This window comes from Lipotes vexillifer, unplaced genomic scaffold (genome assembly GCF_000442215.2).
Source record: "Lipotes vexillifer unplaced genomic scaffold, Lipotes_vexillifer_v1.1 scaffold541, whole genome shotgun sequence".
In the NCBI taxonomy this organism is placed as follows: Eukaryota; Metazoa; Chordata; class Mammalia; order Artiodactyla; family Lipotidae; genus Lipotes; species Lipotes vexillifer.
Window position 1 is genome coordinate 516,234 of NW_006771814.1, and position 13,571 is coordinate 529,804.

Below are 13,571 nucleotides of genomic sequence, written 5' to 3' on the forward strand. Positions count from 1 at the left end.
CTGCTGAAAGCAGAGGTTAGAAAAGGCTAATTAAAGATTCTTATCAAATATTATTAAATAAAGAAGCCATTTGAATAAAAGATTATGTGAATATCCTCACATGTTCCCACACCATTACTTTGTGTGACATGTTTATTCTGAATCAGAGACCCTGTGCTAGAAATCTCATTACTGATTTTTCTAGGACTATATACTTCTTAGAGATGAGGAATTGCTCATTGATATTAACCTTTCTTGTATGGTTGTGGTGAGAAAGCAGAGGTTGTGAGCTGGTAGCAAATGGCCCAGGAGAGTTTGGAGCTTGGTCTGTACAGTACAGCTAAGTGAGTATTAACATTTGGCACAGATACCTGTCGTCCTAATCACACTTTCATGTTTTCTATTGATCCCCTGCAGTCATTTGAGCTTATGACCCTAGGTATAATTGATATGATTTAGGGAAAGCAACCCAGGTGTCAGGCAACTAGAGACCATCCCTATAGCCCAAAGCGCACCAGAATTATTCCAACTAGCCAACCCTACCTAAGCTGTTTACCTGGCCCTGCCTTGCCTTTCCTGCAGAAATTCCAATAAAGGCTCTGACCTAGGCTTTCCCCCGCACTTCTGCCTCTTAACCCAAACCTGGTGATTTCCAGTAGGCCCTGCGTGGTTGGTGTACCCCCTTCTCTTGGGAAATGTGAATTGAAAATTTTTTAATGGCATTAACCTCTTTGTGTTATCACTCAGTCACCTCTATAAATGAAAATCCCATGAGTACAATAATTGGTACACTATGTGATAAATGAGTGAATTTACACTGTCTTTAGTAAAGGAATAACATAATTGATTATCTGGTAAAATTACCAAAATGGATTTCTGGGTTCAGAAAGCATAATGCCAATAATGTCTAATGCAGCCTTTCTAAGATCTCTTTGAAAACACTGATGAAGGTATTAAACAAAACATGCAAAATGACTGCATAGCAATAGGGATAAACAAACTTAGCCTCCCAAGAATTTGAAGAATTCGATTAAACAAAAATATCATTTTAACCTTAAAAGAAAATGATGCATTATGGAAAGAGGAAATTTTGAAAAAGAAAAATGATAAATTCTGAAAATAAAACTATAGTAATTAAACTGAAATTTTAAAGGGCATGAAAAATAGAAATAAAATAAGTTGAAATTTTAATGAGTAAGCTATTGGGTGGGCCAAAAAGTGCCTTCAGTTTTTTAAGTAAAGGTAAAAGACACATTTTTCATTTTCACCAAGAACTTTATTGAACAATGTATTCACACTTTTGTTCCACTACCTTCTGCCATTTTTCAGGCAACTTCATAATTCCATCTTGCCAAAACTTTTTATCTTTTGAGCAAAGAACTTTTCCAAGTACTTTTTACAATCTTCCAGGGAATTGAAATTTTTTCCATTAAGAGAATTTTGTAAAGACCGAAATAAATGGAAACCAAAGGTGCAATGTATGGTGAATACGGCAGATGAATCAGAACTTCCCAGCCAAGCTGTGACAGTTTTTGCCTGGTCATCAAAGAAACATACGGTCTTGCGTTATCCTGATGGAAGATTATGTGTTTTCTGTTGACTAATTCTGGATGCTTTTCGTGAAGTGCCACTTTCAGTTGGTTTAATTGGGAGCAGTACTTGGAATTAATCGTTTGGTTTTCCAGAAGGAGCTCATAATTAGAGGACTCCCTTCCAATCCCACCATATACACAATATCACCTTCTTTGGATGAAGACCAGCCTTTGGTGTGGTTGGTGGCGGTTCATTTCACTTGCCCGACGATCTCTTCCATTCCACACTGTTGTACAGTAACCACTTTTCATCTCCCGTCACAATTTGTTTTAAAACCGGAATGTTTTCATTATGTTTCAGTAGAGAATCTCATGCGGAAATATGGTCAAGAAGGATTTTTTTTTTGCTTAACTTACGTGGAACCCAAACATTAAAATGATTCACATAACCAAGCTGGTGCAAATGATTTTCAACGCTAGATTTGGATATTTTGAGTATGTCGGCTATCTCCCACGTGGTATAACGTTGATTGTTCTCAATTATTGTTTCGATTTGATCACTATCAACTTCAACTGGTCTACCCGACCGTGGCGCATCGTCCAGTGAGAAACCTCCAGCATGAAACTTCGCAAACCACTTTTGACACATTTGATCAGTCACAGTACCTTCTCTATACACTGCACAATTCTTCTTGTGCATTTCAGTTGCGTTTTTACCTTTCTTGAAATAATAAAGCCTGATATGTCGAAAATATTGCTTTTTTTCTTCCATCTTTAATATTAAAATGGCTACACAAAAGTTCACCAATTTTGATGTCTTTTTTTAAATGCACGCTGATATGACAGCTGTCACATACAATCTAACAAAATTGTTTTGAATGAAGTTAAAGACAACTAAGTGCTACTAGAGCCATCTTATGGGAAAAACCAAATGAACATTTTGGCCCACCCAATAAAACTTCTGAGCATAATAGAACAACAGAAACCAGATCTACTCCCCTGCATTACATGACTAGAAAACGAGATTAAGCATATGAGACAACTATCTTCAAATATTAGAAAAACAAACAAGGTGAGTTCTTTGAACGCCACAGCTTACTGCTTATGGACCACAGCACAGGAGAGAGACTCAAGCAGAGCTCAGTTGTCTCAATGTGTTCAGGAGACCAGAGATTAGAATTTAAGGAGTCGAACGAAGATGGATAGAATTTTCAGGGCAGAAATCAGGGAGGGGAGAGCTGAAGATAAAGTCTGGAAGATATTCAGAGGGTCTTTCACTGAGTTTTCATTTGCATATGCATGAGAGGAAATTCCTCAAGGCTAAGGATAGATGCAGAGGGGGTTGTAACTGAAAAGCAGTAAGCCTAACAACTGCCAGTGCTCACAAAGAACTGGAAATAATTTGTTTCTACTCAGCAACTGAAAAGACCTTAATACACAGGCCATTAATTAGAATCTTCTAAAGGGTTAGGGTTAGGGTTAGGGTTACTTACTTACTTACTTTAGTAGTATTAGTAGTAGTAGTTCTAAATTAACTATAGGCTAGATGGTGTACTTTACCCACACCAACAAGCCTTAAAAGCAAGCCTCAAAAATTCAAACTGATTCCAAGTAATGTAATTACGTCTCATAACATCACCCTGTACTATTTAAAGGAGTACTCAAAATCTGTACCCAGAAGGTTCAGCATCCAATAAAAAACTAACAGGCATTCAAAGAAGCTGGAGAAAAATCAGTCATTAAAAACAGACCAAAATGACAGAGATAAACGATTTGGCAGATGATGATCTTAAACAGTTGTTATAATTACCTCTGTAAGTACAAGAAGATAGAGGAAAATTGAACATGATGAGAAGAGACATGGAATATATAAAAAAGACCCAGATGGAACATCTGTGTGAAAATGACACTATCTAAAATGAAAATCTTACCAGTAATGGTTAACTGATTAGACACTGCAGGAAATTTAGCAATAAAAACTATCCAAAATGAAACACAGAAGAAAAATGAATGAAACATCAATGACCTATGGGAAAATATCAAATATATTTTAGAGAAAGGGTGATATCCAGAAGGTTATGGGTACAAAAATGTATTTGAAGAAATCTTGGCTAAAAAATGTTCCAGATCTGATGAAAATTTTAAGTACAGAAATTCAACCAACCTAAGTAAAAGAAATATTAAAAATAAAAACAAAAAACCAATTTCAACGAGGTACATAAACATCAAATTGCTGAAAACCACTAATAAAGAAAAAATATCTTAAAAGAAATCAGAGGGAAAAAGCACATTATTCACATGGGAACAAAAACGAGAAAAACAGTCCATTGTTTTGCCAAACAGTTTGCAAGCCAGGTAATAATAGAGTGACATCTTTAATGTACTGGAATAAAAAACTGTCAATCTGGAATTCTATAACTATAAAAAATATCTTTCAAAAATGAAGATGAAATAAAGATTTTTCTCGGATAAACAAAAGAGCTTTCATGGCCAACAGTCCTGCATTATAAGAAATACTAAAGGAAGTTCTATGGCAGAAGTAAAAAAATGCCAGATACCAGAATGAAATTTGGATCTACACAAAAGAACAAAAAGTGCTAGCAATGGTGGTTATGTAGATAAAAATACAAGAGAGTTTGTCTAATTTTTTAAAGCTCTTTAAAAGATAATTGTTCAAAGCAAAAATAATAAAAATGTCTTGTGGTTCAACATATGCAGAAACAGAATGTGTGACATCACTAGGACAATGAACTTTATTTAAGTAGGTGGGGAGTAGAAGTGTAACCTTGTTAAGTCTCTTTCAATAGAAGTGAATGATACAGTATTATTTGAAAGTAGACTATAAGTAAGAGATGTATATTGCAAACAATAGAGTAGCCACTAAAACATAAAATAATTTTAATAATAAACCAGTAATGGATATAAATAAAATCATAAAAATTCAATCAGTCCCAAAGGAGGCAGGAAAAAAGGAAATAAGAAATAAAGAAGTGACCAATGGAAAACAATAAGATGGTAGATTTACCCATTTTACCATGTTGATAATTACATTGAATGTAAATGTTCTAAACACAACAATAGCGATGCAGAGATTACGATAAACCTCCAAAGAGAATAAAATGGGAACATTTGGGATAACTATACAGAAACCTGCTTAAGAGAGTATATATTTCTTCACGTAAAGGAATTGCTAAATTCATGTGTAAGACTATATAGCCCTAATACAATGCCAGTTAACTCATGAATATGGTTTAAGCTTTTTGGGGGGAGGAATTTACACAAACGTTAGAGAATGAGAAATCTGTAAACTTGGAAGGAATGCAATTGTTGTTTTGTTTTGTTGTGATTTTCAGCATCATAATCTGTTAAGAATTGGGTGGTGATCACTTTTACAGTTTTAGATTTTGCCTGTAGCTAAGCAGGAGAAAAAAGAAATAGTTCATCTGGTCCATTGTTGGGATACTTTCCAGATATGTTGAATACCCCAGGCAAGCCTGTTGATTGAGAAAAGCTTCTAAAATGGAAATTTTTTGGACTTAGCATTTGTTGACCAGCTGCTTGGTAGCTAATGGGTGATAGATTCAAAGATTTAAAGATTTTCTGAAGGACTTTTTTTTTTTTTGGTAGCAAACAGATTTAAACATTTGGCTTAATAGTATAATTTAGACTGAATATATGTGACACAAAATGAATTTTAATTTATTTTATATTCTAGGAGCTATGGAAGTGTGGTCTAGCAGTCTGAGATTAGGAATGCAAGCCAAAATCACTGAAGTTCTTTGGCTATAGACATATTAATTGCCTTGCCTTCTAACACTTTCTTATTTTCTTTTTTAAAATTTTCATCTTTCCTGAATGTTACAAAAATTTAATTTCTTCTGCCCTGAAAAATTTTAATGTGGATATAATCACAATTCCAAAATTTCCTTCTCAAAATTTTAATGAAATTTCTCTCCATTTTGGAATCCTAAAATGACTCACAATTTTCAGAGGAATGAGGCTACGGTTCTTGACTTGTTCATAAGCTTTTTGTTTGTTTGTTTTTTGTGGTACGCGGGCCTCTCACTGTTGTGGCCTCTCCCGTTGCGGAGCACAGGCTGCGGACACGCAGGCTCAGCGGCCATGGCTCACGGCCCCAGCCGCTCCGCAACATGTGGGATCTTCCCGGACCGGGGCACGAACCTGTGTCCCCTGCATCGGCAGGCGGACTCTCAACCACTGCACCACCAGGGAAGCCCGAAGTTGTGTGTTTTTAAGAGTAAAAATATATTCGAAATCTGTCTGAAACATGATGACATCTAAAAACATGCCTTGGACTGCATTTTAATATGTAAATTTTCTGAAAATGGTAATATTAGACCAATGAGAACTAGCCAGCTAGAGGATTTATGACAGAGCAGCTTCACGGACTCTGCTGCCACCAGACCCAGCAACCATTTCAGTGTGTGTTCCATTCTGGCACCTTCCCTGACCAAGTGGATTGGGAGCTAGCACTTTAAGTGCTCTGATTCATATAATAAATATATTATATATCTAGACCTGTCGTCATCCAAAGTGGAAGCCTGGAGATCTGAAGATAAATTTAGGATATTGGTAATAAGGGATGGATATGGCAGATATAGAACAAATACAAAATATGTACACACAGCAGAAGTGTACACATTATAGAAACAAGCCAGTTTGAATTTTTAAATGGAGGCAGTTAGCATAGTGAGATTTTACATTACTTAGTGATGGAAAATGCCTAGTTGTGTTTTAGTGTACACTGAATAAATCACACATTGTTCATACAAAGAACCAGAAGCTGAAGTTTTCAATAACCAGGGGAAAGGGAATGAGGGAACTCATGTGACTTAAGCATATGCAATCACATTATTCCTTTTTCTTTCATTGACACAATAAACAGTATGTGGACACTTGCTCTGCTCAGTTTCTTTGCTGGTATTATTAAAACACATACAAGCACAAATAGAAATGCAACAAAACTCTATTTTAGGTTCCTTTCAAGGAAGTTCTTGACAAACCCACTATGTAGCTTCCTATACATTTGGAATAAGATGTAATGAAAGAGTTTTATAAGAGATGAGGGTGGGGAGAACCGAAAAAGTTTGATGGAGAAAGAAGCTTATGTACAGAAGCGTTGATGTTTTCATTATTACACTGAATGTAGGGATTTTATTAACTATTCACTTGTTAATGTAATTGTATTTGATAGAGTATATATACTGTTACAGTATAATTTCTAGTTGTTCAGATCATGGACCCTAAAAATCATTTTAAAACTATATATGTAAAATAAATTATTTTTTTACATCTTTATTGGAGTATAATTGCTTTACAATGTTGTGTTAATTTCTGCTGTACAACTAAGTGAATCAGCTATATGCATACGTATATCCCCATATCCCCTCCCTCTTAAGCCTCCCTCCCACCCAAAACTATATATTAAACGTCTGTTTAATAACATTGTTCTGGAATGAAAACCATGAAGTGTTAGATAAAATTCCTGGCCTTAAAAATTACTATTAGTTAGAGATTCAAAACATGCACCTTAAAATATAGAATAGAACGTGTTTTTTTTAATGATGGACTAGTTACCATAGTTTGATATTACAAAGGATTTTTCTCACCTTTTCCCTCTTCCTGAATTGCCTTCTTTCTTTTCTGTTCACATTTACTTGTGAAATTGTTTCCATCAATCAATATGAGAAAGGTGACTGTCACTCTGAAAACGGTTCTAGTACTTTCTAGCAGAAGTTGCTGCCTCCAAAAAAAGCATTTTTCCACAATATAAATGTAAGTGCATCCGTCTCCCTTTCTTTCTTGCACCTTCAAATCTCATTTTTTCCAGTCCCTATCCCCAGCCTGCAAATGTTCTCAGATCCCTTTCATTCTTAAACTTTTTTTTTTGTTCCTAAGAAAAACTTTGTTCTTAAAAAAATTCTCAGAACATGCTTTTTGCTTGCTTTCTCCTTGCAATTTCTCCCATTTACGGCCCTCGGTCTTTAAGGAGTGCCGTATCCTTGCTGCTTTCATTTTTTCTTCCTTCATTAATTCTTCAACAAGCATGTGAATTCCATTCTAGTGAATTTCATTACTCTGTTGAAACTCTTTTCTTGAAGTACAACAATGATCTCTTTTACTTATGTCTTCCTCAGTTACAAGTGAGAGAAACTATACTCATCCTAGACAGAAACTATATTCACTTCAGTTACAAGTGACAACAACTATATTCACCTAACAAAACAAAATGAAACTACAACTAAAACAAAACCAAAACAACACAAACCTACAAAGCTGAAGCTGCCACCAGGGTTAAAATGTGTTCCCTCTCAGGAAAATCTTTCTTTATGCTGTGGCAGGGTGACCCCTAACACATCACAATTTACAAGACTTTTGCAATTTTTAAATCCCAGAGAATGATGTCTGATTCCTGATAGCTACTGCTATCACGTGAAAGGGAGAATCTCATTGGTTCAGCTCAGGTTGTGTGTGTTTCTGAATCAATCCCTGTGGCCCATGTCATATTTTTAGGGCTGAACTGAGAGATGGAGTAAGTCCTACTTATAACCACATGGATTGACCAGAATTACTGTAGCACATGGGAACTGTGGGTCACCAAAGAAAGAGACACACGGTAGGGGTGGGAATTTATGTCTCATATTCCTACTGAGATCCCAGGCCAAAAGCTTCCTCTCAGCCTCTCCTTCAATCCAGTGACAAAATTCACCTTCTCGGAAACATTCTCCATTAATTTCTATGACAAGATGATTTTTCATTTTCATCACTACCTCTTTGACTGCCTCTTCTTTTTTTATTTTTCTTTCTCTTTAACACATAGAAAATATCTAAGGGTTTATTCTTGTACATCCTATATTTTCTTTTTATCTCTATCTAAAGTTATCTGCATCAAATTTCTATTATCAACTCAATGCCATTAACTGCGAAGTTTTAACAATTGTGTATTTGCCAAGAGCTTGACCTCTTCATTTGAGTATTTGGAGAGTCTAGTAGGCTCTCCAAACCCAGAATTATCAAACCCAAATTTGGAATCTTCCTCTTGTAATGTTTGCCTCTTTTCTATATTTTCTTATCTTATTGAGAAGAATTGTCTAACATTCAGTAAGAAATTTTCAAGCTGTCTTAGCAATACTCCTCCTTTACTTTAAGGTCATCAACCTTCCCTTACCCATCTGATTGAGGAGGGAAAGGTTAATGTTGCCTGACACGGTTATATGAGCTTTTTTACAGAAGGATAAGTCATTTTTAAAACATATAAAGTCATTTGTGACAAGGAGTCTGGCAAGGTAGAGGATATTCTAGGCAAACTAATCAGCATGAATCAAGATACTGAATTATTCATTATGTTCAGAGAATCACAATTACTTCATAGGACTAAAGCATATGTTGCTTTAGTGGTTGAGGCCAAAATGGTAGGCATGGAGCTGAACTCTGATGAGCCACGTCTGCCACGCTAAAGAGGTTGAGCTTTATTCTGCAGGCAGCGGAAGAAGAATGTTATAAAAAGGATGCTAGTTAGTTTTTGTTTCTTAGGATGTCTTATAGCCGAGAACTATTCCCAATTACTCCCTCCCATCCTGTGGGACATTGCTGTCATTCACTTAACCTATCTTTATGCCATAATTACCTAATACATTGTTATTTTTTATTATTACTTTACAGTTATTTTTAAATCAGTGAAGAAGAAAAATAAAAGATACTATTTTATTTTTATTTTTGCCTTTTCCAATGTGCTTCCTTTTTTTATATAGACCCAAGTTTCTGACCAAGTTTTCCTTCTGCCTGAAGGACTTCTTTTAACATTTCTTGCGGAGCAGGTTTGTGGGTAATGAATTCCCTCAGTTTTGCTTTTCCAAGAAAGCCTCTATATCTCCTGCATTTTAGAAGAATAATTTCACTAGGTACAGAATTCTAGGAAATTGATTTTTTTCTTTCAATGCTTTAAATATTTCATTCATTTTCTTCTTGTTGGTTTGGTTTCTGACGAGAGGTTGGCTATAATTTTTAATTCTTGTTCTTCTGTATATAAAGTATTTTTCTCCTCTGATTTTTTTTCAAAATTTTACCTTGCTTTTGATTTTCTACAGTTGGAATATGATACGTATAGGAATATTAAAATATGTTTTTGTTTATTTTGTATTTATCTTGCTTGGTGTTTTCTGAATTTCTTAGATCTGTGGTTTGGTGTTTGCCACTAATTTTGGAAAGTTCTCAGCCATTATTACTCCAACTGTTTTTTCCACATTGTGCTCGCTTTCTTCTCCTCTTGGTACTCTGCTATTCCAACTACAACTACGGTACGTGCACCTTTTGAAAATGTCCCACAGATCTTTGATCTTGGATGGTCTCTTCTGTTTTTGTTTCTGTAATTAAAAAAAATTAAATACAGGTACAATAGCAAATGACGTGTAGTATTATCTCATGGAAAAATGTGTAACTATATAAGGTTTATGAGATAATTTTCTATACCATACAGAAGCTGAGTCCTATTTTTATTCATCGAACAGCAGATAAAATGTACTAGTAATCAACTTCTGCATGTTGGTCTGCTTTTCGGAGGAGAAATTTCCTAATTTGCAAGGTGCCATTCATGTGAGTGGTATTACATTGAAGAATTGTGGATGAGGTCCTTTATGCTTTGATTGTTTAGTCATATCATAGACTTATAAGAAATAACTAATAACAATGTTAGGTGAAGAAATCATCTCCCGTATGTTTACATTAATTCCTAGATTTTATATATGAGATAAATAAAACTTGGAGAAATTTGATGACTTGTCAACATTTCAGAGGAGATGAGGAAACCTAGATTTTTTTTTAAACAGGTGGATTGACATTTTAATTTTTTTAATTGAGATATGATTGTCATATAATATTGTGTAATTTTAAGTGTACACCAGTTGATTAGATACATTTATGTATTGTAGTATGATTACCACCATAGCATTAGCTCACACCCTATCACTTCACATAATTATTTCTTTTTTTTTTTTGTGGTGGGAACAATTAAGATCTAGTTTCTTAGCAACTTTGAAGTTTTTGATACAGTATTGTTGTCTATAATCACTATGTCGTGCATTGGATCTCTAGGAATTATTTATATACTAGATGCAAGTTTTTACCCTTAAACAACATCTCCCCTACACCCTCCCGGCAAACTCCCTCCCCTGCTAACCACCTGTTATTTATACATTTGGCTTTTTTCAATATTCCACATATAAGGAATATCACACAGAATTTGCCTTTCTCTGTCTGACTTATTTCACTTAGCATAATGCCTCCAAGCTTTATCCAAGTTGTTGCAAACAGCAAGATTTCCTTCTTTCTCATGGCTGAACAATATTTCATTATACACATATACTGCATCTCCTACGTACACTCCCACGTTTACTGTAGCATTATTCACAATAGCTAAGGTACGGAAACAATGTTGATGTTTTATCTTTCAGTGCAGAGCTGAGACAGGCAAAAAGCAGCCTGTTATAGTAGAAAAGGCATATTTTGGAGCCAGGCAGTATGAATGAAAATTTCCAGTTCTTTCATTTGCTAGCTGTTAGGTCTTGAGTGAGTAAGCTCAATTTTCTCATCTTTAAAATGGTGAAAAATCATACCTAATCTTTTGACTTTTGGGAAAGATGGGAGGTGATTCATATTTGACATGTAGAAAGTGTTCAATAAACTGTAGCTATAATTACCAGAATCAAAGAAGTTACATGTAAAACTAGGTTAAGTATCTTCCTGGTTGCCTGGAAGGATGGTTCACTGCTTTAAGTCAAGGATTCTTTGCCTTCAAATAACAGTATCTAGCGAAATTGCCTTAAGAAAAAATAAAATTTTTCTTAAACTTTAAAAGATTCTTGGATGCCTTATGGAATATGATGATTCTACCAGGGCAAGGATTTTGCTGCTTCGTTCTTTGCTATATCCTCAGTGCCTAGGGCAGTGCTTGCCAGGCACATAGCGGGCCATAGTTACTGTTAACTACAGAGGAGAGGGGCTACAGCAGTGTTCCTCAACTTTTGTTCATTATCACCCTCCTAAGGAGCCTTTTTTAGATATTCTGTTCTAATCATTCTCCTCCCTACGAAATTACATACTAAGGAGTAAGATTTTAAAGCCGCAGAAACATGAGATAAATAAACCATTGCTGTTTTTTTTTTTTTTTTTTGCGGTACGCGGGCCTCTCACTGCTGTGGCCTCTCCCGTTGCGGAGCACAGGCTCCGGACGCGCAGGCTCAGCGGCCATGGCTCACGGGCCCAGCCGCTCCGCGGCACGTGGGATCTTCCCGGACCGGGGCACGAACCCGTGTCCCCTGCATCAGCAGGCGGACTCTTAACACTGCGCTACCAGTGAAGCCCCTACATTCACTTTTTTTTTTTTTTTTTTTTTTTTTTTTTTTGCGGCACACGGGCCTCTCACTGCTGTGGCCTCTACGTTGCACAGGCTCTGGACGTGCAGGCTCAGCAGCCACGGCTGACAGGCCCAGCTGCTCCACAGTACTTGGGACCCGCGTCTCCTGCATCGGCAGGCGGACTCTCAAGCACTGCGCCACCAGGGAAGCCCCAACCATTGCTGTTTTAAACCACTATCGTTTAGGGTGGTTTGATTTTTCAGCAAAGGCTAACTGATATAACTTCCCTCAGGAGGGCTTCCTAGATTACAGTGCTGTCATTATACATTTTGATGGCATCTTGGCATACATCATAAATTAGTTCAGTATGTCTTCTAGTTGTGGAAGTTCTCCAGGCAACTTAAAACACCGTCTTTGTAGAATTTGGAGATTTTATTGATAGCTGATTTGCCGTTCCCTTGTTATCAGTTTTCTCCTAGGTTCTAGCTGCCTGAATTTTTTCAGCCACAGGGTTATCTAATTTATTTATTTTTTCATTAAAAAAAAATGTTTATTGGAGTATAGTTAATTTACAATGTTATGTTAGTTTCTGCTGTACAGCAAAGTGAATCTGTTATACATATACATATATCCACTCTTTTTTAGATTCTTTTCTCACATAGGTCATTACAGAGTATTGAGTAGAGTTCCCTGTGCTATACAGTAAGTCCTTATTAGTTACCTGTTTTATATAGAGTAGTGTGTATATGTTGGATAACCAATCAATTCTGTAGTGCCATCAGAATTGCATCTCAGTGAAGTAACTTCACTCTCTTCATCATTAAGGCCTCACCAGGTTGAGAAAGGTGAAACAGGTGGTTCTGAGGATGTGGGTTAGAGAGCGTTGCTGTGAGATGTCACTTCTAGACTTATTTTAAAACAGCGGGGAAGGGACAAAAAGGATCTATGAATAGGAAAAAAAAATCTTTGGCAGCAAATGCTTACACACAGAAAATAATATATTACTCAAACAAGAAGCAAACTATCTTACATCTACATAACTGTTGCCTAAAATAGGCTTTCTGTGTTGGCAGTCACCTGCCTCATGCAGTGGATTTATCCATATTCATTCTGTTTTCTTCTCTTCTATAGTGACTTCCTAGCAGAGATTTTCCCAGCTTACATTGTCCTCTGATTTGTAGTGATAGAGTTCTCTCTCCCAGCTCCTCGTCTTTCTAGGTCATAGCTTTGTTTCTGCTCCGTATTCATCTCCCATATTGGATTTCAACCATGTCTAAGCTAGTACACTTGAGATAGGTTATGTATCTAATGCCCTGATTAAATCCCAATAAGCAGGCATTTCTTGTTCTAGGTCCAGTATCCTAAATTCCTCTTCTGTGACAAGGAGTCATTCTTCATAAACCTCTCTGTCTGGAGCTTTCTTTATAACTTCTGTTCTGTCTTATGCCTTATGGCCAGAACTGTCCATCAGTTCTCAGAGTGCACTTAAAAATCCTAATGTAATTTTCTCTGGAAATCAGTCCTTTTAGGCAGGTCCTATCCTTGTAATAAGCTCCTTCAAGCTGCTTCCTTGATCACATTACCTCTAGTAGTTGCCAATGTTTATTCTCCAACCTAGATAGATTTTCTGGAATCAGGACAAGGATACTTATTTGACTACAAAATTACCGATTCTGCTTGTATATTC